The sequence below is a fragment of the Pteropus alecto genome, unplaced genomic scaffold (assembly GCF_000325575.1).
Source record: "Pteropus alecto unplaced genomic scaffold, ASM32557v1 scaffold68, whole genome shotgun sequence".
NCBI classification, from domain to species: domain Eukaryota; kingdom Metazoa; phylum Chordata; class Mammalia; order Chiroptera; family Pteropodidae; genus Pteropus; species Pteropus alecto.
The window spans coordinates 2422281-2448527 of NW_006441386.1; the positions used below are offsets into that span (position 1 = coordinate 2422281).

Below are 26247 nucleotides of genomic sequence, written 5' to 3' on the forward strand. Positions count from 1 at the left end.
ACTCTTGGTTGACCTCACAGATTGCAAGGATCTCATCACCTTACAATCCCTCATTTTTTTATTTTTTATGCCTACAGCACCTGGTCTTCCTAAGTGGCCTCTCATCCAAGTATTAACCAGGCCTGACCCTGCTTAGCCTCTGAGAACAGACAGGATCGGGCTTGTTCAGGGTAGCATGGCCATAGACTACACAGGTCTTTAAGATAACCGTCTGTCATTATCATCAAAAGGCTAAGAAAATCTTCTTTGGAAGAAAATGCTTTTCAAACAAGGTATTAGGTTAAAGACATTTGTGCCTTTTCTTAAAGAAATCAACAGCTTCCTCAAAACATTTTCTGAGGAAATATATATTTTTGGAGAAGCAGCAGTATTAATCCAATGACTTCAACTATTAACTCACTAGAAAGAAAGAAATGCCCATTTTGCTTTAAGGAAGACAAGACTGAGTAGTTTATATTACAGTACCATAAACCTCTTGAGAGCAGATGCCATGGTCTCGATTTTGTTTATAACTCTACAGCCTACCCGCACATTATGTTGTGTGGGTGGGTGGGCAGGTGGGTGGATGGGTGGGTGGATGGCTTGATGGGTAGGTGGGTAAGTGGATTGCTGAATGGATGAATGGGTAGATGGATAGGTGAATGGATGGATGAGTAGGGGGACAGATGGATGAATGAATGAATGAATGAATGATTATGAATCCTAATCCGTAAAGATCTACTCAAACCACTTACACATATGAATGGGTTACAAAAGTAGGAACAGTGGTGTTCTGAACACAAGCCAAACAAGAGAGCAAACAAGATATGTACACAGTCAGCCCATGAAAAAACAAATGGATCATTTATGGGATATTTCAAAGAAAAAATTCAAGGTTTCTTGCCTTGTAAATTAAACTTAAACTCTTTGGTCATTTAATCAAGATAAAAGTAGTATAGTGAATGCCTGAATGAGTCACTCCTGACAAAGAAAACAGACATCTCTCAGTCAGAGCCAACTTTGCGCAGCAGAAGCTGCAGTCTAGCAGAGGTTTCCGAAACGTGGCCGAGATGAGCAGCATTAACGTTGACTGGGAGCTGTTAGGGAAGGCAAATTCTCAGGCCCCACCCAGACCTATAAATCTGAAACTCTGGGAGTAGGACTGTCAATCTGTGTTTAAACGAGCCCTCCAGGTGATGCTGAACCAGCTCAAGTGTGAGAATCCACACAGCCAGCACATAAAAGAAAAGAACTCCATACTTAGTTTTGACCCATATTTCCTTTAGGAGGAGGTAGGGTAGCAAAAGAAAGTTTCTCCAAAGGAAAACACAGAGACCTTTTGTATGAAATGCAGACGTTAAAATTCTTTTGATGCTGTAATTCCCAGACATACCACCAGCAGAAACCAAGAGCAAAATAGTTTGCCGATCTTAGGTACAAGCCTATCTTCCCAAGCTACATAAGCTAGAGTGTGGTTAATCATGAGGCTCTTCTTTCTTAGAGTTCTGTGTTCTCATTAATCACTCACTGGTAGTTCAGACACTCCAGAGAAAATTCTGGAAGTTCAAAGTCCTGTGGCTTCCTCTCAATCTCCTTTGTACAGGGCTAAGTTTAATAGGTATATTCAAGATCAAGAGAGAACAAGTAACATAACACAAAGGACTAAGAAAATAATAATAGAAAACTGAAGGTCTTTCCTGTCTTGTAGCAATGCCCATCTACTCATCACACTCATTTTGGTTAGTTAATGCTTTTGGATAGGAGAGCATAAAATAATTAATATTTGTTGAAGACAACATGCTTATTTCTCACTTACCCCAGACCACACCCATTTGAAGTTGGTATTTTCATCCTTGTTTTATAGATGAGGAACAAGGTTATAATATGTAAGCAACAGTCTCAAGGACACATGCTATTAAGTAACATAACCAGGTTTTAACCTCAGGTGTCTTCCGGGTCCCAAAGACCACCCCCAGGTCAACGATTCAGTAGGAGGACTCACAAAACTCAACATATAGTCATCCTCATGGCTATCATGTATTCGAGCAAAATCAGCAAAGCAAAAAGTCACATGAAACGAGGTCTGGAGGAAACAAGACACAAGCTTCCAGGGTTCTCTCCCAGTGGAGTTGCACAGGATGCACTTAATTCCCCCAGGAAGGAATTGTGATAGCACACATGAAATATCTTCTACCAGGGAAGCTCATTAGACTCAGTGCTCAAGGCTTTTATTATGGGCTGGTCACAGAGGCCTATCACATACTAAAATTCCAGACTTCCAGAAGGAAAGCAGGTTTAAGGCATAAACTATATAATTTAGGTTTAGAGAAAACTTAATAGGTATATTAATAGGTACATTAAACAGTTTAGACACAGTGAGCCACTTTTATCAGTTAGGAAACTGCGGGGAAACCTTCCTGAAATCCAGGTTCTCAGGTGCCAGCCAAGGGCCGATCTTGAAAGCAGACCTCTAAAGACAGCAGTCTCAGGCCTGCAAGGTTACGCCTTTTCTGCGCACCAAGCTAACCAGGTGCAAAGCCTCTTCTTGTTCCACTTTTATGCCAGACATAAACTTCTTCCTCAAACATCTCCCTAAAAAACCAATGAGCTTTGTGGCAATTTTAAAATCTGCACATGCCTAGAGTCCATGATTTCACTCCCCAGTGTCTGGATTTCCCTTCAGAACTAGTCTTCGGTCAGCAAAATCTGTCCAACTGTCTCAACTGTACCACCGGATTTTAATTTATGGAAGTGACTGACAACAGAGAGGCTAATGCCCTTAGATTTTATTACTTGCATTTCCCAAGGGAAAGGGGCAAGCCACACCACACAGGGCCACCTGGGGTCTATCAAGTTGGTCGGGAGACAGAAGGAGTGAGACGAAAGCTTAGGCCAGAACCTTTATTGGGAAGGCAAGGCAGGGCAGGTAAACAGCTTAGGATGGACTGGTCCGAATAATTCCAGCATGCCTGGGGCACAAGGACTGTCCCACCTGGCTGGTACCTGGCCCTGGGTGATTTAGGGCAGGGGTAATATTGACATGATATGTGAGAGTTAGCTAAGGAAGTAGGTCAGCATGGGCTCTGGATCACAGGGATGTAAACCACTTTGGCCGTTAGTTTGGGCCCATGATTAATGGCTGCCAAACAGATATAGAATCTGAGAAAACAGACCATCAACCCATTGTGTGTCCCCTGCCCTTGATCTGGCCTACCCTGTCAACCAGCCTGCTCCTCCTCCCACTAATACATGGACGGTGTTCAGCGCAGTGCCAGGCCAAAACCAAGTGTCAGGGTACATTGGCTTATCTGTATTATTATTTTATGGCTATTTGTTAAATAATGATTAAGATCACAAGCTCCAGAATTAGACAACCTAGGTTCATATCTCAGCTCTGTCACTGTAGGTGCATCATTTAAAGGTTTAAGGAAGCATTCGTTTGTAAAATGGGGTTAATCATGGTACCTACTCTACAGAGTTGTTATGAGGATATAATATGGTAATGAATGTAAAGTTCTGAGCAGGTGCCAGACACAGACTATGTGCTCAATACATATCAGCTACTACTACCTCCCCATTCGCCCCCTCAACCCCAAGCCAGAGCTGGACAAACACAACTGCACATAAACTCACATCCCAGGGACATGCAGAGAGAACAACAGTCAAAAGCTGTGGCCAGTAGCCATTACAGTGTCTCCAGACAGCTACAGGGACAGACGGCTCTTACCCATCTCTTGATCTATTTAATTTCTTAAGGACCGTCCTCCCATAGAACTATACAAAGCTGAGACAGCGCTGGCCGCTGAAGGGTGCTAGTGTGTTGCTTATAACTCCACCAACATATCACTCTTCAAGGGAGTAACTAAAATGGAGGAAACAAGTTGTTTCAGGTAATGAGTAAAGCTTAGAACTGGAAGGAAGAAAGATCATATCCAAGAACCAACTTTACAGATGAGAAAATGAAGGTAGAGGAATTAAATGACTTAGCCATGACCCACAGATAATCAGAACTCTTCCTCAGTACCCAGGATGTCACTCCCACCATCCGTAAGCACTATGCCAGTGGCAGGCTCTGTTCCATCACATGGATGAATCTCTACATCAATTTCTCTTCCCAAAACCTACTTGTCCCTTCTCCTTCCTCCAATTCCAATATTGTGCCTTCCTGGGAATAGTGTTATTTGACCTCGTGGATCCAAATCTTTTTTTGTAAAGATTCCATATCCCTTTTTCCAAGGTGGGAAAAAAATTCCCTGAAGTATCTTATGACAAACCAAGAAATTTGCAATTTCAAATACCTATTTAACTAGGCCACACAGTTCAAACTAAGCAATCTTGGACAAGTTACTATATATACTTCTGTGACCTTCAGATTCCTCATTTTATAAAATGGGCATCATATCTGATAAAAACTACTTCACCGGGTTATTTTTATTAGTGAATAAGAGTAGACACAAGAATGCTGTGCATCTCAAACACCACATTGATAAAAGAAGCCAGTATGTTTTCTGTCAATACATACCAAAAGAAATGAAAACATTATTCCTTTTTTAACTGCACATGGACCAACGACACAGTATTTTATTATTCTTGCTATCTCTGTAGTAATTTCTCAGCTTTTATTCTTTCCTTTTATAAAAGGAGCAAAAGGAAATCAAGAAATAAGTTTACTGCTATTTTCTGATGTGAATTAAACTCCCCATCCAAACACAACCAGAATAGCCAGCAGCATATGGGTCTGTTTTCTCAATCTTCCTCCTCAACCCTGGGGAAAATCAACCATATGGCAGGAAGGAATCAGCTGGGTGTTGCAATAAATGGGGTCCGCCCTGGTCTTAAGCTCTGAAGGAGAAAAGACCATGGCATTTGTAAAACCAGAAATGATGTCGCTATTGACATCCTTCTTCCAGCTCTGCTCCACCAACTGAGCCAAGAAAGTGGGGTGGGTGTTTACATCAAAAAAGGCAAAGGGGGTATTGGTGTACAATCTGATTCATGCGAACAATTAAAGTAGATGATGATTAAAGACCAAAATACATTCTGTCAAAGATTCGAGGGGTACACATGCCACTTACTCATTCAAGCTCTCTGTAGGAGAGGCTATTAAATGCCCAGGAGGTTGATAGCTGTGAACGGCTTGGCCTCTCCAGCCACCTCAGAGACAGAGACAAGCTTGGGACTGAACTGTACCAATCGAGAAGTATTCTGAGCATGATGAGATACCATTCCACAGCCACTATCACGGCTAAAAAGGAAAATGACTGGCAACACCAAAAGTTGATGAGGATGAAGAGCAACCAGAACCCTCATATGCTGTTGACAGACGTCTAAATTCATACAGTGAATTAATAAAATTGTCTCATAGTATTTTTAAGAGTCCAACATACACCTACCCCATGAGAGTAATTCCACACCTTGGTATTTATGCAAGAGAGATTAAAACTTAGGCACACAAAAGTATTATAAGTAGCTTTATTTGCAATAGCCAAAAATTGGAAACAACCTGGATGTCCATCAATAGGAAGATAGATTAAAAAAAAAGCTGTGATCTATCCATATGGGGACTACTACTTAACAAAAAGGAACAAAACTCCTGGTAAAATAACATAGATCGGGAGTCAGCACGTTATACCTGTAGAACAGCCACCCGTTATTTATTGTAAATAAAGTTTTATTGAAACCCAGTTGAACCCAGTTATTTGCATATTGTCAGAGACCTTGTGACTGGCAAGCCTAAAATATTTCCTATCTGCTTCTTTAAGAAAAAGTTTGCAAACCCCTAATGAAGATAAATGCAAAAACATTATGCTGAGTGAAGAAAAGAAAAATAGAAGTAAAGGAAAAAAACATGCTCTCTCTCTATATATATATATGATTTCATTTCTGTGAAGTTCTAGAACAGGCAAAACTAATCTACAGTGAAAAACGTCAGAATAGTGCTTATTTCTGGTGGAGTCCTCTGATGTGGAGGACTAACTGAGAAGGGGTACAAGATAATTTTCTGGGGTGATGGAATTGTTCTATATATTGGTGGGGTGTGGGCTCCACAAATATATGCAGTTTGTCCAAACTGATCACACCGTACAGTTAAGATCTGTGCATTTCACTCTATATGTAAATTACAACTCAATTTAGAAACACCAAAAACAATTTTTTTCAAGAAACAGAAAGGCAGAATCTTAGCTCTAAAATGGGCCCTCTTTTTCCCTTTGGAACTTTGCATTCTTAGCTTCACATTTGAAATCAAGTTCAAGCTCATCTTGTACCAGATGCTTTTTCTTAATGACCAGCTGTTCTAATGACCAAGCCTCAGGCCTCTTGGGATTCCTCAGAAGTCTTGGTTTTTAAGCTTATTTCATCTACAGGCATACCTCAGAGATATTGTGGGTTTGGTTCCAGACCACTGCAATAAAGCAAGTACTGCAATAAAAGGAGTAGTGATCTTATAGCCAGTGGAGGGTCTTGCTTTCAATTTGTAAAAAACACAACATCTGTGAAGTGCAATAAAGCAAATAAAACACAGTATGCCTGTAGTCTTTGTTCAACAGTCCTATGGGACATGTCCAACACATAAAAAGCTCAAAGCGAAGATGCTCTGGCTGAGGCAGAGACGAGGCCAGGCCAACTCTTCTCCCAACCCTCCGCCAAAGACATTTCTTGAGGGGCCTCGGCAGAGTATGGCCACAGCATCGATAACCCACTGGACACACTGCTTTCTCCCTGCACTAACCACTGGACACAGTGACTGGTCAGCTCTTATGAACAAGATCTCTCCCAACGACCTTTCTCCAACTGCCCCTCCTCTCCAGTAGCTGAGACTACAGACCATCTCATCAATCTCTCTGGTGCCTACACATCAGGTGTGCTACCCCATGGCCTCTGCTGGCAGACAGGTCTGAGTGAAGGATCATGAGAAAAGCTGTCATCCAAGGAGCTTCAAACCCTTTTGTATAGACTTCCCCTCTATCTTGCATCAAAACCTCATGTCTTTTTATCTTCAAGAGATATGGGGCATGAATCAAAACACACATACTTAATTTACACCTAAACTAGGCTGCCCCTCGGAAAAATCTACGTTCTCACTCTTCTCAGGCCCTCTTCTTGTGAGATACACTTGTGCCCAGTGATGTATCCAAAGCTTTGCTGTCGACATTTCAACATACAGTGATGTGGCTCTCAACAGGCAGCACTGTTCCAGCCGTTTTGCAAGATGGACCCAGAACTGCAACCTATTTGCAGGTGAGCATCTCCTGACTTTTACATACAAACCATACTCTCAAAAGAACAAACCATACTCTCAATTCCACAGTGGAAAATGGACAGGGGGAAATTATATTAGGAAACAATTTTTTATGGCTTCTTTAAAAACAAAACTACTGAGCAAAACTGATAAGAATGATCTAAATAAGCAAAGTAGACAAAAGTGAGCATAACTCAGGAGAGATTTCTACCTGCCCTGGCACATTTCTCCATGTTTTTATCTCATATCTTCTCCTTGAATTAATAATTTTAAGGTATTCACTAAGACTAGGAGATGTCCTCCTTCTTTTGTATTTAGTGTCTTCTGACACTATGGGTGGGTCCATTTGTCAGAGATTTGAGCTTTGCTTTTAAGTATATAATCCAAAGAAAACAGGAAGGGGACCTCGGGAGCAGTGGTAGGGGCAGCTGTCTGCTTGTGTGTTTACCTTTAGAGAGAAAAAAAGAAAATAAGAGAAATACAGGCTCTGTCTGAGGGAAGGAGATGTAGGCTGCAGCAAGCCCCAGCTTTCCTAAGTTAGGAAAAATATTTATTTTCCTACTATAGCATCAGTCTCGACTTTCATGACCAGGTAGGTAACAGAGTTTGTTTGTACAGGCCCCAATCCCACTTTCATTTTGGTCCTGGCTAGGGAAATCATAGCTATAAATCTCTTCATTAAGGTACTGAGTTTGGAGTTCTGATGATATTAGGCTGATCACCCTCCTTTCCATCATGCTTCTGAGGCTGATGGGTGCTCAAAAGGCAATGGAAAATGTAAAGTGAAATGTATTTGCTGCATGGGGCTTACGATCAAGCTCTGGGCGCCCTCCCACCTGCTAAGCACAAAGCCAAAACGTGAGGTCTTACACTCTCTTAAAATATGAAAACATGGAGTGCCCACAGGAGAAGAGCACACATGGCAAGGTAGTTGGACCCACCCCAGGAAGCAGGGCCCAGCTCAACTAAGGCTGCAGCACCAGGGAGAGGAAGCAAAACAAGCCACACTCTCACGCACAAGGACCTAGCCCACCATAAACCTGGCCCTGTCCTGGAGTCTAACCCAAGTAGATAAGTGTTCCTTCCTCTTGGAGAGGAGCAAGTGGGGAAAATGGAGAGGGATGCAATTTTAGCTTCTGGTTTTAAATAACAAAAGGAAATCAGCTGGAAAATATAAATCTATTGACGTAAAAGACCCCAAAAAAAGCAGAATTCTCTTTGTTTAAAAACCAGGGTTGTGCACAGTTGCTTTTACAAAGATTGCCATTTTTGGAGAACCTAAATAGAGTAATTTAAATTTACCATAAAATTATTACCGTTATTATCTAATATATCTCTGTGATTCAGAGAGCACACAGGAATCTTGCATTATCTTAGAGGTTTTTACTATGAAAGCAACAGCCCTAACAGCTCACTAACCTTTCCTAAGCGTTCACTCCAGGCGGAGCCTGCGCTTCATAACCGCTTCTCTACATGGCACGGTGACCCTATGGCTGACTGCAGTTATAATCCTCATCTTGAAGATACAGAAACTAAGTTATAGAAAATTAGATAATTCTCCCACGTCCCACAGTTTGTGTGGCAGGCCGATTCCAGATTCAAAACTCTAAGGCACTGCCTTAAACTCCCTCCATTTTTTTCTCATGCAATTTTTAGCACTGCTGTAAGAGTTAACTGAATTCCAGTTAACATCAACTGACACCATTTGCAGGTGTGGCTATACATAGAATAATGTAACATGGGTCTGTAATACTACCCACCATACAGGAAAGCCAGAAAGGAAAGTAAGTGCACGAGCCTTTTAATGTAAGCGGCTGTTTTCCATCTTGAGAGAGTGAAGAGAATTCTAACAGCTGGGCCAGAGAGGTGGCAATTTTAGTCAGAGATGGCAGTCTCTAACCCGACAGAGCCTGTCCTAAGATGGTAAGTTTCTTATTTGGTTGAGCTAAAGATGGGGAGGACTTACCTGAGGTAAAGCGTGTGTCATTAAGATGGAAATCAGCAGAAAGCCTGTGTCTAATGATCAGCTTTCTACATAGGCTTATGGGCCAGAGCTGGAAAGGCTGCAAGCTGAGAGAGATCAAGTCATCCAGCAGATGTGGTTACTTCAACAGCATTCACTGTGCATCAGTTTGCCAGGGAGGCCTAACAAAGTACCACAGACTGGGTGGTTTAAACAACAGAAATTTATGTTCCCAGTTTTGGAGGCTGAAGTCTGAGATCAAGGAGTCAGCAGAGTTGGTTTCCTCCTTGGCTTGCAGATGGCTAGCTGCCGTCTCACTATGTCATCACATGGTCTTTCCTCTGTGTCCAAATTTCCTCTTCTAATGAGGACACCAGTCATATTGGATTAGGGCCCACCCTAAGGACCTCACTTTAACTTTATGACCTCTTTAAAGACCTGATCTCCAAATATATTTACATTCTGAGGTACTAGTGGTTAGGACTTTGACATACAACTTTTAGGGGGACACGATTCATCACATAACAACACACTGTGTGGCAGTTCTTAGTGAAGGTGTGGTTGTCATTACCACTGCTTTATTTGTTGGTTTTCACAGATGAGCAGCAGACACCGAACTCTGGCCTTGGGGGGCCCAAGACAAGTTCTCGAAGAGATCAGACATCAGGGTCTTAGCAAATAACACCCAGAATCAACTTTCACCAGGGGAAATCACTAAGGAAAAAACTCTTTGGGAGGAATTCAATACTCCCCAGAAAGACCCTAATCTCAAAGCCGTGGGAGAAAGGGCCTTTATAAAACACATGCCATCGGAGTGAAGAGGTAGGAATTGAGGGAGACAGCAGCATCTGGACAGCGTGCCAGCTTTAGGCCAGTGGTGTTTGCTTAGGTGAGTCTCTTGTCTTCAAGAGCTATCCTGGGAGGAAGTGTATGAGCCAGCAAAGCCATCAGCCACATGAGTGAGATGGTTAAATGTCCAGCTAGAGAGTGGATGTGCTCCCACATGCTCAAGCTCAGTTCCTGGAGAAAATAAAGGCAGCCAGGTCACTGTCATCTTCTCAGGCATAGTTTCTACCATGAACTGACACTAAATTGGAAAAAGCAGAACCCCCACCCCCACTCTGCACATCTGGGTCATAAAATCATGAAAGAAGCATGAAATTCCACAAGGTCCACAATGCCCCAACGGCCCTGCGGGTCACTGGCATGAAGTGCACATGGCTCATTCTGAGAAACGATTACCTTCTGCCTCCAAAGGCCCAGCTTGCAAAGCCTGAAACATAAAGTGGTTCACTTACAGAAACATTCTTTTCTTTGCAAACCAAACAATAACTCAAGAAGACTCCCAGCAAATTGGCAAGAGGTCCAGGATGCCCTACCCAATGATACAGGCGGTTGTGATTCTGCAAATTAGCTAAAGAACATAACGTAATCCTAAGAGCACCTCCCAATCTGTCTGCCGCTGGAACCAGCCAGCTATGCCCTCCCCAGGACACAGGATCTGTAACACTTGGAAAGCCTCCTTGTCTGCTCACAAAAAATTTGTAGCAGAACATACAGTGTTCTCAAAATGCTACCCAAGAGGCTCCAGAAACAAGGTTCCAGAGTTTAAGTGAGGTAATAAAGTAGATTTCTTAAAAATGTTAAATCGTGATTTATGATCCCAAAAATACCTCTCTGTTGACTCCACCAGAAAAGACTGAGAGAAAAACATTCTTATACAGTCAGCCTTGAAGCATAAAGAGCAGACAGGAGAATTCATAAAGGTTGATTGAGCAGTTGATTCTCAAAGTGTGGCCCTGGGCCAGCAGCAACAGCTCAACTTGTTAGAAATCAAATTTGGGGTCCACTCTAGAATTACTAAATCACAAACTCAGGTTGGGACCCAGCAACTGTCCTCAAGGTGATTTTGATGCACATGCAAGTTAAGGAATTGTTAATTTAGTGTTTTGTAAGAAAACATCATCCCCTCAGCCTTCTCCTCATCACCATTCAGTTTATTTCAACTAACATTCATTGAGCGCTGTGTCAGGTGCAGTGAATGGCACAGATGCCAAGAATTAATAAAGAGGCTACCGCTGACCCTTCCTTCTCTTTTCTCCCTTACATCCAGTATCCCGTGTCCTCATAGTTCTTCCTTTGAAAATCTCTAACACCTGTTTCCCTTTCCATGTCCACAACAACCATGCTTATCACATTATCCCGGCTCATGGCACCGGCTTCTCAAACTCTTCTGCTCTTCCCTGAGCCCTTCCTTCATCACGCACACTGCTGCCCCTGTCGTCACAGAACTCCTCTGCTCAAACACTGCAGTGCTCCCCACTGCACTCTACATCTAATCCGTACACCTCCACCTGGCATTCATGAAGGTCTCAAAATTCCCTGCCCCAAACCTGCCTGTCCATGCTCTGAGCAGTTTTCCCTCCCCAATCAAAATAAACTTGAACTCCTAAAGGTAAGACCAGGATTTATGTGTCTTCCCCAGTAAGTAGTGGTGTAAGTTAACAAGGAGCATGTCATGAAAAAGACAAGCCACTTAACACATCCACCTTAATTTTTCATCTGCAGAAGGGTGATATTAAGAACCACAATACATTCACAGGATATCTTAGTCAGTTCGGGAAGAAATTACCCCATACTGGGTGACTTAAACAATAAATATTTATTTCTCACAGTTCTGGAGGCTGGAAAGTGCAAAATCAAGGTGCCAGCAGATCTGGTATCTGATGAGGGCCCCCTTCTTGGTTTGCAAATGGTTATTTTCTTATATCTCCATGGTGGAGAGCAGAGAAAGAGAGAAAGCTAGCTCTATGGTCTCTTCTCTCTCTTTTTTTATAATGTTTTCATCGTTTTATTTTTTAAAATATTGGTCCACCTGAAACTTTATAAATGTTACACTCTAATGCAAGGCAAAATTATATAAATTTCGAACATTAGGTAAGTAAAGATTAATACATACCTATTCAAAAGAACTTTCAAGCCTTAAAGAGCTTTGGATCTTCTTTAAAGTTTTTAATTTCTAGAAATACAACAGAATAAACATTACTACTTATAAGACTTTGAAGAGTTTCACTAAATTGTGAAATATTCATAATGTGGTTAAGATGGACTAAAGAGGCAGAAAGCAGTCATATGATTTTGTTTTCCAACATACTGATAAATGATGTCAGTTAAAAATAATATAAATAATTGACTGCCTTACTGTATACATTTTTACCTAGTTCTCATTTGGTACATTATAAAATGGCACATTCCAAAAATTATTATATGCAGCGAACACTCTTTTTCTAATTGTTTATGTCCATATATTCCCATGGATAGTGATATTAAAGTGTTTACTGCCTTGACCTCAAAGTATGGCATGATTTTAATGCAAATCTTTTATTATCCTGTAACGTCGTGGCATAACTGTTTTTATGCAGAACAGGGAATTCTCATTTCTTAACTAGTTACTTGGCTCTTTTTCTTCCACATTGAGTACGGTATCCACAGTTATTTCTATGACCAGTCTCTTTCCACTTCCAGAGGCCTTCTGGGAAAGGAAGTAGGGAGGCTGTACAGTGATGTGTGGTACCCAGTTTTCATCATCCAGTAACATAGGACTTGATGTTAAAGAAAATAGAAAGTATATTTAATTGTCAAAGAAAAAAATAAGAGTATTTCTTCAGCTGTTTCAGGAGGTTCTTCAGGAAAATCTGGAACCTCCTTCCACAGGAGCTGTTTGCCAGGTCTTGAAACTTTGGTTAAAGGCTTAGGCAAGTTCATTCTCTTTGCTGCTTCTCTATTTGATGTTCCAAAAGATGTCTGACTCTCATTTTCAAGCACCAAATCTTCATCCCCCTTTACTGAAGCATTTTCTTATGTTAGAGCTTTTCAAGGCTCTAAGTTATATGCTTTGAGACTCCAAAAACCACTTATCTATTTGACACACAAATATGCCCAAGTTTATGACTATTGCTTAACTACTAGTTTTCACCCATCATCTGATAAAAGCACTCTTCCAGTTTTATCAATTTCATTTCCTGGTGAGGTTTTAGAACATTCTCTATATATCTACTGACCTTTTAACCCTGTGTCTCTTATTGGTTTTTTTTTTTTTCACACAAGTTTTTGCCTTTTCTTACTCTTCTCTTCTTTCAGATAAACTTGGGAAAATTTAAATAAGTTAAGTCATGAGGTAGTCACAGGAATAATTAAAGTAAGAAAAGTAAGCAGTAAGACAATCTGGGGTGGGAGGAGGAAATAAAATCTGGCCACACAACAAAATTATATCTTTAATTCCTAGATCTGTGATGCCACACCAGAGCTCCAGACACAAGAGAGGAAGAGCAGAGAGGAGAAAAACGCCAATCTTTCGTGTTTCTTCTCATGTGGGCACCCATAGTAGTCATGAAGGCTCCACCCACAGAGCCTAATCACTTTCCAAAGTTCCCCTGCTTCCTAATACAATCATGTTGGAGATTAGGATTTCAACCTATGAATGGTGGGGGCAGGAGGGTAGGGGCAAACATTCAGTACTCAATCCATAATACAGGGATATTGTGAAGATCAAAATGAGATACTGCATTCGAAAGCAGTCAGTAAAATATAAAGCATGAAAGAACCTTATTTTCCACCACTCATTTTCATATGAAATCTTAATAAAACTCAAAAACTCACTGTTATCTTGATTGTAGTGGTGGTTTAAAGGATGCAAACATATATGAAAACTGTTATTCACTTTAAATATGTACATTTTATTATATATTAATTATATCTCAATAAGCCTATAAAAAGTATCTCACTGTTTACTTTGGCTTTCAGTGATGTCAGAACAGCTCGTCCAGACTAACCTTCCTGCAGGTAACAATGATCGAGTCTGGACAAAATGTATTTTTTTTAATGTATTTAAAGGTACTAGAGAGGGACCAAAAGTAGCAGAAACTGAATAGGAATCTACTCTTGAAAGACAACTGCAGAAGGAGAGGTTTGTGAGTTTGCAGCAGCCATCTGCCCAAAGGCATACTCCAATTTGTATGCATCTAGGAGTAGAAGAAATCTACAATCTTAACCGGCTTGAAGTATGGAGGAAAACTTGCTGGCTAGAAGAAAAACCAGAAAATTAGACATGAAATCCTGGAAGGGAGGCAACTGTAGATGGGATGAGCACATAAAATCTGTGTATAAAATTCACCCAGATACATGGCTGACTACTAAATTACACATGATGTGAGAGACCACAGAGACTATGATGGAAAAGCAACAGCTAGAAGCTGAAAGGAATAAGTAGAGATGTCAGCCACTGCCTAGTGCAAGGGATTGACTGGAGTTTGAGTCCCGGTAAGTTAGCTGTTACGTCAAAAGCCTACTAAAAGAAATATAACAGGATCCAGAGTCTCTATAACATATATTTAATAATGCCCAGAAATTGATCAAAAATCACTAGACATGCAAAGAAAGAGGAAAATATAACACATCTTCAAGAACAAAAAATGTTTTCGATCAACCCAAAGATGACACAGATGTTCAAATTAGCAAAGATTTTCAAGCAATACATATACACACATATACATACATATTTATTCAAAATGTTTTTAATGAAAATATACACACAATGAATGAGAACATCTGTTATTCCAACCCAGAAATTAGATATTATGGGGAAAAAATTCAAATGGGAATTCTAGAAATTAAGAAATTAAAAGTACAAAAACTGGAATGGGATTAACAGCAGATTGGAGATAGCAGAAGAGTCAGTAAACTTCAAGGTAGATCAATAGAACTATTCGATCTAAAAAACAGCAAAGAAAAAACTATTATAAAAATGAACAGAGCCTCAGAGACCTATGTGACAATATCAATCATTTCAACTTATATCTAGAGTCCCAAAGAGAGGAAATAGAATAGGGCAGGGGAAATAAAAAATGAAGAAATAGTCCTAAAACTTCCAAATGTAGTGAAATACTAATTTATAAATTCAAGAAATTCAATAAAACCCGAGCAAGATAGATATAAAGAAAACTATATCTAAGCAAATTGCTGAAATATAGTTAAAATCTTGAAAATAGCCAGTAAAAAATGACACATCGCATACATGAGAACAATACTACAAGTGACAGTGGACTTCTCATCAGAAACCATGGAAGCCAGGAGACAGTGGAACAGTACCTATAAGCAGTAAAACTATCTTTCAAAATAAAAATGAAACAAAGACATTTACAAATAAACAAAATTAGAGGATTTATCCCAAGCAGACCTGCAGTACCAGAAATCCTAAAGGAAGTTTTTCAGCCTGAAGGGAAATGACTCTAGATGGTAACTCAAATCTATAGGAAGGAGTGAATATCACTGGAAAGGAAATGTATGTTTTGGTGTCTGAATTACAAACAGGGAGATACTAGAAAATACACATTTCAGAATATTATCCACATCTTTAGGCAAGCAAACTTTACCTTCTTGGTTTATTTTTCTTAATTTTAATAGAAATTTTATTGTATAAAACCTTAATATTTATTTAAAAGTGCTATAATTCCTTCCGAAATATTTCAAGTTTTGTCTTAATCAAAATGTTCTCAATCTGCTTATTCTATTCACATAATCTATAGTCTATACTCAGTTGGACGGCTCTATTCAAGGTTTCTTGATAAATGCAATTATCTGCTCATAGACAGGATGAAATAAAGAAATAATTTTAATTAGAATTTTAAAACATAAAGGTAAATAACCTCACACAAACTATATGCATGATCATATAAGCAGATTTCTGGTAAAATCATTTAGAATAAAACACTTCTGTCCTGTTCCCTGCTTTTGTTCACACTGGCACTCTAACTGGAATGCTTTTGCCATCATCTCCAACTTCTCTGTATATCCAACTCTGCCTAACTTTCAAAGTAAAGTTCAAATGCCCTCTCCTCAAAGAAACTTCCCCTCTTCTCCCCAGGCAGAAGGGCTCCTTCTCTGTATGGAACTCTTTCAGCATTTCAGTGCTTTCTAACTTGAATTATACTCATTTGTGTTTAAGTGACAGAGAATAAAGTTTTCAGTCCAGATCTGCAGAAGAAACTCAGTATCAGAAACACTCAGGCAGGATGATACTAAATCAGAGTCCAGATGCAGGAAGTTGAGAGAGAGGAGTTGGGTAGGGTATTCCTAGGCTTTCTGGAACATTAGATGACTGGAGACAGCAATATTAGTAAGGGATATCTGGGCGCTTGCTCTGCCTTCTGTCTCAGAGACAGAAGGGGGTTGTAACCTTGTTGCTGCTGGTTGACTTGGGAACCAAGAGAGCCCAATGTCTGTAAATGTCCCATAACATATAAGGACTATGGCTTGGCCTCCCCTCTCAAACAGAAGCCTACATGCTTCAAAAGAGACCCTGGCAACAGTGCACCCCATGGGGAACCCAGAGGCCAGGAAAAGCACATTTTACATTTGTTTCTGCTCAGAACTCTGTCTCCTTGGAGCGTAGGTAGCACTCAGCATCATATCCCCTTTGACAGAGAGCTCTTTAGAGCAACGTTGGCCTTTATACACAAACTGTTTAGGTTCAAGCATACCACCCATAAATGTCTGTTCGATGAGTTTGATAAATGCTGGGTCCTGACTGGCTACTTAACTCCACTAAAGGAAGCAGATGCTTAGGGTCACAGCATTACCAGGGGGTTTGGAAACACTTAAAGAGCTGGCTGCCTCCACTTAGGCTCAGAGTACACTGCAACCTTCCAGGCAACTCAGGGAAGCCAGGAAACCAAGCTCAGCTCAAAGGTATCAGAAAACTACTGAGAAACCCAGTTGTCTGTTCCTAGAATAATGATACGACATCTGCAGGTTTGTAGTTTAAGAAGCTGTTCTGATGCAAGACTTCCTAACAAATCAATAGGACCCAAAACCAAACACTTTCCTCATCATCTCCCCTCTCCTGTCACAGTCTGTCCCTCCACCCACATTGCCCTTTCGGTGAATGACCGCCCTTACTTCAGAAATCCACATGTCATCTTAAACTGTTTGCTCTTCCTCTTTCCCCACATTCCCCACATCGAACTATCGAATCCTTTTAGCCCCTAGACAGATGTTAGTTTCCAAAAAAATGGCCAACAGCAATATTTCCAGATCCACACGCTCTTCTAGAATCTTGCCATGTTCCATCAAGAGGTGGAGACTATTTTCTCTCCTCTTAAATGTGTGACTTGCCTCCATGAACAGAATGTGGTAAAAGCGATACATTACTGCAGAGGCTACATCATAAAATTCAACATCAGTCCACCTGGTGTTCTCATTCTCTCTCTCATTCATTCTCTACCTCACTCCTCTGTCCTCTCTCTCTCTCCACTCACCCTCATAATCCAGACATCGTGCTGTAAAGAATCCCAGGCCACATGGCAAGGCTACTCATGGTACTCCAAATGAGATTCTGCCCAAAAGCCAGTATTGACCAGCTGAGTGAATAAGTGAGGGTTCAGATGACTACACAGCCTTGCCTTTGAGTCATTGCAGGTAACACTAGGTAGACCAGAGACAAGACAGCCCTGCCCAAATTTTAGATTTGTAAGCAAAATAAATATTGTCATTATTTTAAGCTACTAAATTCTGTGAAATCCGTTAGAGAGCCATAATAACTGGAGTAACCTCATAAATATCTGAGCCCTCTACTCTCCAACCTAGCTGTCAAACTTTAGTACAGGCCACCATCAGCTCTCACCTCAACAACTTCAGTAGACCTTCAATGAGTCTTGCCAAACTCCATTTCTTTCCTTCTCTAGTTCATCCCTCATGCTCCTTCTAGAGGAGCCCTCTAAAATACAAATCACCCCCTTGCTTAAACTCTGATAGGTATATGATGGACGGATGAATGGATACGTATAGATAAGATATAGAAAGATGAAGCAAATTTGGAAAAATATTACTTGTATAATCTAGAGGTTGAGTTTATGAATATCATGTATTATACTTTTTACTTTTATGAATGTTTGAAATTTTTCACTTAAAAATGTTTTTTAAAAATGAAAATAAACTTTAATTGCTCCCCACAGATGGAAATCCAACTTTGTATGCATGGCACACAAGCCTCTTCTTCCTTTGGCTTCTGCTGATGTCCTATTCCAGGCCTGGACTCTTCCCACAGGCTCCAGAGCTCCAGGCACCTAACCACGTGCAGATCCCTAATGGGACCAAAGTCTCACACCTTGGTGCCAATGCTCTGGCATGGCCTCTGCTTACAGGAACTCCACCGTTTCTTTCTCTGCCAACCCATGAAGGTATCAACACAGCTCAGATGTTTCTCCACTGGAAGTCCTCCCTACCAGGAGATCCTACCAGGATTCCTCAGCATCTGGAACAGACCTCCACAGCAACACTCCATGCAGCTACGGTTTACTTACCATCATCTCTCTCCTGCCTGAGTAAGAGCTTCTGAAGGGCAGGGTTAGGCCTTACCCATCTGTCTAGTCCATGCCTAGCATTGTGCTAGGACACAGCAAGCACTGAAGAATCTAAGTTCCTTCAGAAAAGATCCCAAACAGAAATTGATTCAAGTACAAAAGTATTCAGTCCTCTTCTTCCTCTCCTACCCTTGCCTGACTCCCATTCACATCATTAAACTAAACACTCTCTCTCTCCCATGAAGCAAGATACCCATCACCTTATCAAAATATGCACAGCCCATCAGCTAAAACCCATGGTCATAACATGATCCCAGTAGTGCAGACCCACCATCTTATTTCCCACTGGCATGACTAAGGATTCTAGGTCCACATGTGGAACCATTCTGTCAAATCTAGAAGGTTCCTGCAGGTCCCACATGCACTACTGCTTCTGAGGCTCACAGAAAGAATCAAATCATTGTGCAGCACCCGTCCAGGTTTCCTGGAATGGGCATGACAATGTCTAGCTGCTACACAATGCAATGGGTCATGACAGAAGAATAAGACTTCTAGCTTCTTAAAAAAGAACAATTATAATCATGACAGCAAGAAATATACAATTGCTTGGCAGTTCCACAAAACCCAGATCCTGTTCTAGCATCTGCTCTTTTTCTGGTCCCATCTTCTCTCAGTTTTCCTTTACCTGCTGTCAGTTTCTCCATAATTCTCTCAGTTTTCCTTTACCTGCTGTCAGTTTCTCATTTCTCCATAATTCCTCTTCTCTTCATCTTTAGAATAGAACAACATCCTCATTTCAAACCAAACAGAAAGTTCTCTTCATCTTTAGGATAGAACAACATCCTCATTTCAAACCAAACAGAAAGTACCAGGACATTTCAAAGTCACCCTAACTGCCTATTCTCAGTAATCAAGTTATTCTGTTTATTAAAAAAAATCATGAAGTTTGAGTACAATTTCAAAGCTAAGGGACTTTTATTTATCCAGTATATATTTATTATGCTACTATTATGTACAAGGCATTGTGCAATTTAAGATCGGTGACACATGCTTTCACTCTGGAGGGCTTGGTCCTTATGGAGTCCTCAGTACTCAAGAGTCCAAAATAGCATCCATCCATTGCTCTGAGAGAGAACCAAACATCTTAGATGAGACTAGAGACAGTAAAAGATTATTTCAGGATCTTAGAACCCATTCCTAAACCTGGCTAACTTCATCAATAGTTTGATGACCACATACACCTTTACCTCTCTTTTCCACTTCTTTGCCCTCTTCCAAAATTCTTCCTATATTTTGTTTTCTTCTGTCCTGTGTGGTTTTCTCATATCTAGTCTTCAATTCACTTCCATAAAACTACTCTCATATTAGCACACCAGGAAATCTCAACAGTTGAAAGGAGTCAGATCGGATAGGTGGGCAGGGGAAGGAGAGGTGGTGTGTATCCTTTCCAGAAAGTAAATCTAAACCAAATGAAAAATCAAAAATAGTCAAGGAAAATACTCTAGAAACTTTCATTCAAGTTGTTCTAGCTGTAAAACTCCCCAAACACCCCATACTTCATTGCCTGTCTCTTTACAAATGTGATCATAAAAATCACTTAAAGTAAAGCCATTACCAAGCCCAGCAACAACTCTAGGAATGATTTACAACATATGCAGCTGCACTTCCACATTTAACCACATCACGTGGATTTCTAATATAGTTACGAGCAATTTCCAGTTGTCTTGGGCAACACCCCAGAATCTTTTTCAAATAAAGCAAAAGTAAATAGCACAAAACTTCAGAATCAAAAATTCCTTTGGCACTACACAGCAAATTCCATTACAGTGGGATGCAAGTTTCCAAATTGTTCAAATTGATTAAAAGCTGAGTCTGCATTCATTTTACATTTTATATTCTGTGACGGCTATAAACACAAATCACAGAGAATTAAGCAAAGTACACTGCAGTGATAATGAATAAGTTCACCTCCCCAAATCAGTAACTTGCAAGTAATTGGAAATCAAAATGCCTAATGATATACTTCTAGTGAGACATTAATTCTCTTTCTAAAATAATTATTTATAGAGATACCCCTTCTACTATATTTTTACTCTACTGCTGTTTCTCCCTTAAACTCACTAGATATCTTAGGGGTAGAAAATTCCCACAGAAGTTTCTTATTAATCATATGTATCTGGGTAATTCTACCTGTCCCATTTAGCAATAAAAATTAAAAAAAAAGAAAACAAACTAAACAGCACAGATTACTTTAAATAGCGATAAAGTATAATGGCATCTGTTTGATAAATTTTCATTAAAAAGCAAAGTTCAGGATCATATGGTCCCAGACTTGTATCAACTGGAGAGAAATTTATCAAAGACCATGAATTATTTTGGAGGCAGTTTAACTTCCAGCTAGCCATCCCTTTGCCAATGTTAAAAAAACCAAGCACCCCGTCATTATTGTATGTATGCGTGCATACAAACACACACTAAAAATTCAAAATAAACTGAATTTTAAATAAAGCTTCAACCTTTAAACAGAACATATCCTTTTTCGATCTACTTTTTTATGGGAGGAGGGGGGAAACAGCATCCTGTACGTTCTTATAAAAACAGAACATTTCATTTACGTTCATTCATTCATTCGTTCATTTACTATCAGGGCAAGATATAAATATGTCTCAGCCATAATCCTCAAAGAGACTACCGTCAAATAGGAAAGAGAAACAATTAAAAAAATGACAAGTTAAGACCAAGTGTTACAAATTCAAAGCAAAAGAAGAGGACTCTGGATGTACAGAACTTGCATTCACATATGAAAGGTCAGACGGCCTGGCTAGGGCAAGATCCTATTTAAAAAATACAACAAACAATATAAGGAACCATTATGTAAAACCCAAGTAACAAACAAAATATATAAAAGAAGAGTTTTCGAAATACTGGATATCAGGCAACAAAGCACAGTGAACCCTGAGGGACAGAAAACAAATGAAGTGAGCCACTACCTTTAGAGTTTCCAGACCCAAGAGAAGGAAAAGGGAAGTTGAAGGCTGGCAGCCTCTCTGAGTTGAGGGGATAGAGCTGAGGGTCGAGGGAGACAAAAATAGCTAGAATTCACAGGGAAGAACACCGGAAAAGAGAAAGCTGCACAGAAAAAGAATCCCAGAAATCTACAGAAGGGCCCCTTTAAGCATCAGCTGAACGCAGTTCAAGAAAGGAGCCCTGTCTGGGGAACGAACCACCCAGAAGGATCAGAGGTAACAGTGCCTGACACTCAAACAGGGCCAACAAAAGTCAGTTGCTACCAGCCAATGGATATATAGATGCAGTAATTTTATACAAAATTTGAACAAATCAAATTCAACAACAAATTTAAAAAATGGCCAAATAGGGTTTATCCCCACTTGCAGAAACTTACTGGTTCCAAAATTCACGCAGAAATGTAAAAGACCTACAACAGCCAAAACAACTTTAAAAAATAAGTGCAAATTGTAAGACTCACACTATTCAGATTTCAAGGCTTATAAAACTATAGTCATCAAGGCAAGGTGGTATCATTGTAGATATAGACAGGCACAACAACGGAACAGAACAGGGAGTCCAGAAATAGACCTACACATTCATAGACAAATAATTTTTGTCTAATGTACAAAAGCAACTGTTGGAGAAAGGACAGTATTTTCAACAAATGATCCTATAAAACTGAATATCATATACAAAAATTTTTCAAAATACACTTTGATCCATAACTTGCATCATATATAACAATTAACTCAAAACTGATCATAGATCTAAATGTAAAATCTAAAACTATGAAACTTATAAACTATGGAAGGAAACTTTTGTGACAATGGATTAAGCAAAGATTTTTTTTTAGATATGCTACCAAAAGCATGATACATAAAACAAAATGATAAACTGTACGTCGTCAAAATTTAAAACTTCTCTTTGAAAGAAACAATTAAGAGAATGAAAACACAAGCCACAGACTGGGAGAAAACAGTTGTGGATCATAAGGTTCTTGTATTCAAAGTATATAAAGAACTCTCAAGACTCAATAATAAAAAAAATATAAGAATAAAATATGGGCAAAAGTTTGAACAGAAACTTAAATAAGAAGATATACAGATGGCAAATAACCATACAAAATGATCACACTAATGATCAATATCATTAGTCATTAGGGAAAAGGAAATTAAAGCTCCAGAGATATAGCACTACACATATTAAAATGGTTAAAATTTAAATGTATAGATAAGGATCTGGAGGAACAGAAACTTTCATATACTGTTGGTGGAAATATAAAATGGAAAACAGACTGTTTCTTTAGAAGTATATACCTACTATGTGACCTAGACATTTTGCACCCAATTATTTACCTAAGAGAAATAAAAGCCTGTACATACAAAGACTTGTACATGAATGTTCATAGCAGGCTTATTTTAAATAGCCAAAATTTGGAAACAACCCAAGTGTCCCTCAAGAAGAGAATGGCTAAACAAATTGTGATCTACCCATATAATGGAATACACTGAGCAATAAAAAGGAATGTATTATTGATATAAACTATAATATGGCTGAGTCTCAAAACAATTATGCTGAGTGAAAGAAGTCAACCAAAAAGAATACACACTATATTATCTCCTTCATGTAAAACTCAGAAAAAATGCAAACTAATCTATAGTGACAGAAGGCAGATCAGCAGTTGCCTAGGGAAAGGCAGTGGGAGGGGCAGGAGAGCAGTATTACAAAGGCACGTAAGGAAACTTTTGGGGTGATGAATATGTTTATTCTCTGTACTACGGTGATGGTTTCACTGGTACACGCATATGTCAAAACTTGTCAAATTGTACCCTTTAAACATGTGCAGTTTATTTTTTGTATGTTAATTATACCTCAAAAAGCTATTTTAAAACTTTTAAAAGTCCAAGGAAATACGAAGAAATGGAGATTTATGAACAAATCTGATGGCATTATCTCCATTTTATTCATGAGGAAATTCAGAGTCACTTACCAGGTAAACAGAAAACTGCTTTAGCTCTATCTGGTCATTCTACATTGAGCACCAACATTCACTTGCAAAATAAAGACTGATGCATGTACACATTATGCTTTAACTAGGAAGTCTGTACAGTTCTGCAAAGGACCCTCCTCAGAAGGAAGGGACTCCACCCTGCCCCTCCCTGAAAATTTACCTAGTGCAGGGTACATGACCCCATTTACCGAAGACCCTGCAGGGTGGAGGTAAGGAGAGCTTCAAGTGGAGAAGAAGAGTGGCTTTCACTGACATCCTTGCATACCTAGTGTCACTTCTGCAGAGGCGCTCACTCCCCATACTCAGCCCATCCACACTAAGGATCCAGCTAAGGATCTAGCTTGGCCTGAACTCCTAAATTCCTTGTTCATTGTACACCTAAAGAAATTAAACAGGTTTAATTTCAACATTAAAGTGAAGTCAAGCAAATTTCATTTGCAATACAAAGGAAAACAGTTTTCAGGGTCAAAACAAAAGCATATATATCAAATAAACAAATCAGCAGCACCAGAACTCAAACTCAGACCTTCAGATGCTAAACCCAGTCTTCCGCCCAACACCTCTGTGCTACTCCTGGCACAGGGCCAGCCCAGCCCTTTCCAATCCTGGAAAGACTTCTCTTTCTGTTAGGGTTCCCTGCTATTTTGAGGTTTGGTGCATCAATATAAAGCAAATTATTTTTCAAGCTTTTCAAGAAGCTATTCATCTTCTTGAAGTAGGTCACTCTTTTATAAGCCTCAGCTCCTCTTTGAACTGATTCCCTGTTTCTCCATATCTCCCCTAATAGAAACGTGTAATGCATTCAAAGTGTGAAATCCAATTCCAGTTAATTTTATTGATTCCTTTCACAGCCTCCTTATTTCTTATGCTAATTCATGTTTATTTCAAAAAGAGAAAACAAAACAGCCTTTTTGGAGAGAATACCTTCAAAATCTGTAGAGCCACCACATTTTCATTCAATTATAAATGAGCTATACAATATTTAAATCACTCACTAGAAATATAGACAGGTTTTAATCTATTTCAGAATGCTGCAAGCATCCTTAGATAACTTCTTTAAAAGTGAGGGAATGCCTGAGATGATGATAAAATAAACACTTTGTCACACCCACACACTCACACTCACCAGGTTACCCAATGGTTTAAAATGCATTTTCTCTGTTGACCTTAGTCCCTCACTGAGTTTCATACTGGAGACAGAATTCACATGGCAAGTTCCTCTTAAACGCACTTCTCCAATATCTCCCATCTCTGCAAAAATTTCCCTATTTTTGAAAGGGGACAAGTATGTGCATTTTTACCCTGCATAATTTACCACCATGCCAAACACTGGGTGAATTGTCCTGCAAGGTCAGATCAGAATGGCCTGGGACCCATCCAGCTCTTTCTTGCATCTTAAAAATATTCTGTTTCAGTTCCAATAAACTGGTACTACAGTGGTCAGCATTCTCCCTAGGAATGGATTGATCCCATAGTAACGGATTCTATGAGCAAAAAGGAGTCTCTAAAATGTGCTGAGTATCATAAGTAAATTGATCCTGGATTGCTTCCAAAATCATGACTACCCACACCCAACCCATAAAAGGCAATCTCAGCATCCCCTTTCCATGTGCATCAACTCTTTAGGTCTGTCACTGAAAGACAGGTAATTTACTACCTGGCCTATATCTAACAGGCCTTCAGCTTTGGTGTTTCTGAAAGAAGTCATTTCCTCCTAAATCATTAATAATTCAATATTTAAGTGACAACAATTCTCTCTTCTTCATAAATAAATATCAAGAAATTATCTTCATCATCTCCCACAGGAATCTGAACTAGCTCTTTCCAAAAAGAAAGAAATATGACTCCATATTGCAGAACCTCTGTTTGGCTAATGAATAAGTGGGGGAAGGACCTTAAAAGCTGGTGAGTTTCATTTTCTAAATCTGTTTCATTCTCTGTATCCAATCACTCACTCACCAAGAACATTTTATTGACGGCATCTTTCTCCTCTTCAATAATCTCCTTGGCAAAGACTCTTCCCTCCCTTCTTTTCCCATAGTCAGATCAAGACCAAATCCAGAACTGCACATTCAACTGTCTATTTCACATCGCCACTTGGACATTTAATAAGCATCTCAAGCTTAATGTGTTTGGAGTTGAATGTTTCATCTCCCCTGAAACCTGCTCCCCTACGTGTCCTCTCCATCTTAGTAAATGACAACTCCATTCTTCTAACTGCTTAGATAGAAAACATAAGTCATCCTTAAGTGTTCTCTTTCTCTTACCTCATTATCTATTTGATCTATAGATCATCACAGTGCTGTCTTCAAAATATGCTCAGGACAAGATCCCTTCTCACCATCTCCACTATTCCAAACAAGTCCAAGCCACAATTCTCATCTTCCTTTGACCAGATTATTGCAATAGCCTCCTAACTGCTCCTACCCTTGCTTATACCCATGTCCCCTATAGCATCATTTCCATTTGAATTGGAGCTTGTCACTACTTTAGGCTCAAAATCCTCCAAAGTCTTCCTGCATCGCTCAGAGAAAAAGCCTTAGGACATCAGTACAAGCACCATGTCCTCCAGAAGCTTCAAGCTGCTAGTCTAGCGGAGTCTCTCCTCTATGCACGCACAACCTCCATCAAGCACTGACAATGTCACATCTGACTCACCTGTGTCCTCACTGCACTCGTGAGTATC

General features: G+C 39.7%; 1 protein-coding gene and 2 pseudogenes across 1 annotated transcript in view; all 3 read right to left on the reverse strand.

The window, feature by feature from the left end:
* The window catches only part of GALNT17 (polypeptide N-acetylgalactosaminyltransferase 17), a 409742-nt gene that overhangs the window by 366011 nt on the left and 17484 nt on the right, over window positions 1–26247 (reverse strand). The gene's annotated exons all lie outside the window — the stretch shown is intronic.
* Window positions 69–187, reverse strand: LOC112485285 (annotated as a pseudogene).
* LOC102895262 lies at window positions 12681–19245 on the reverse strand (annotated as a pseudogene).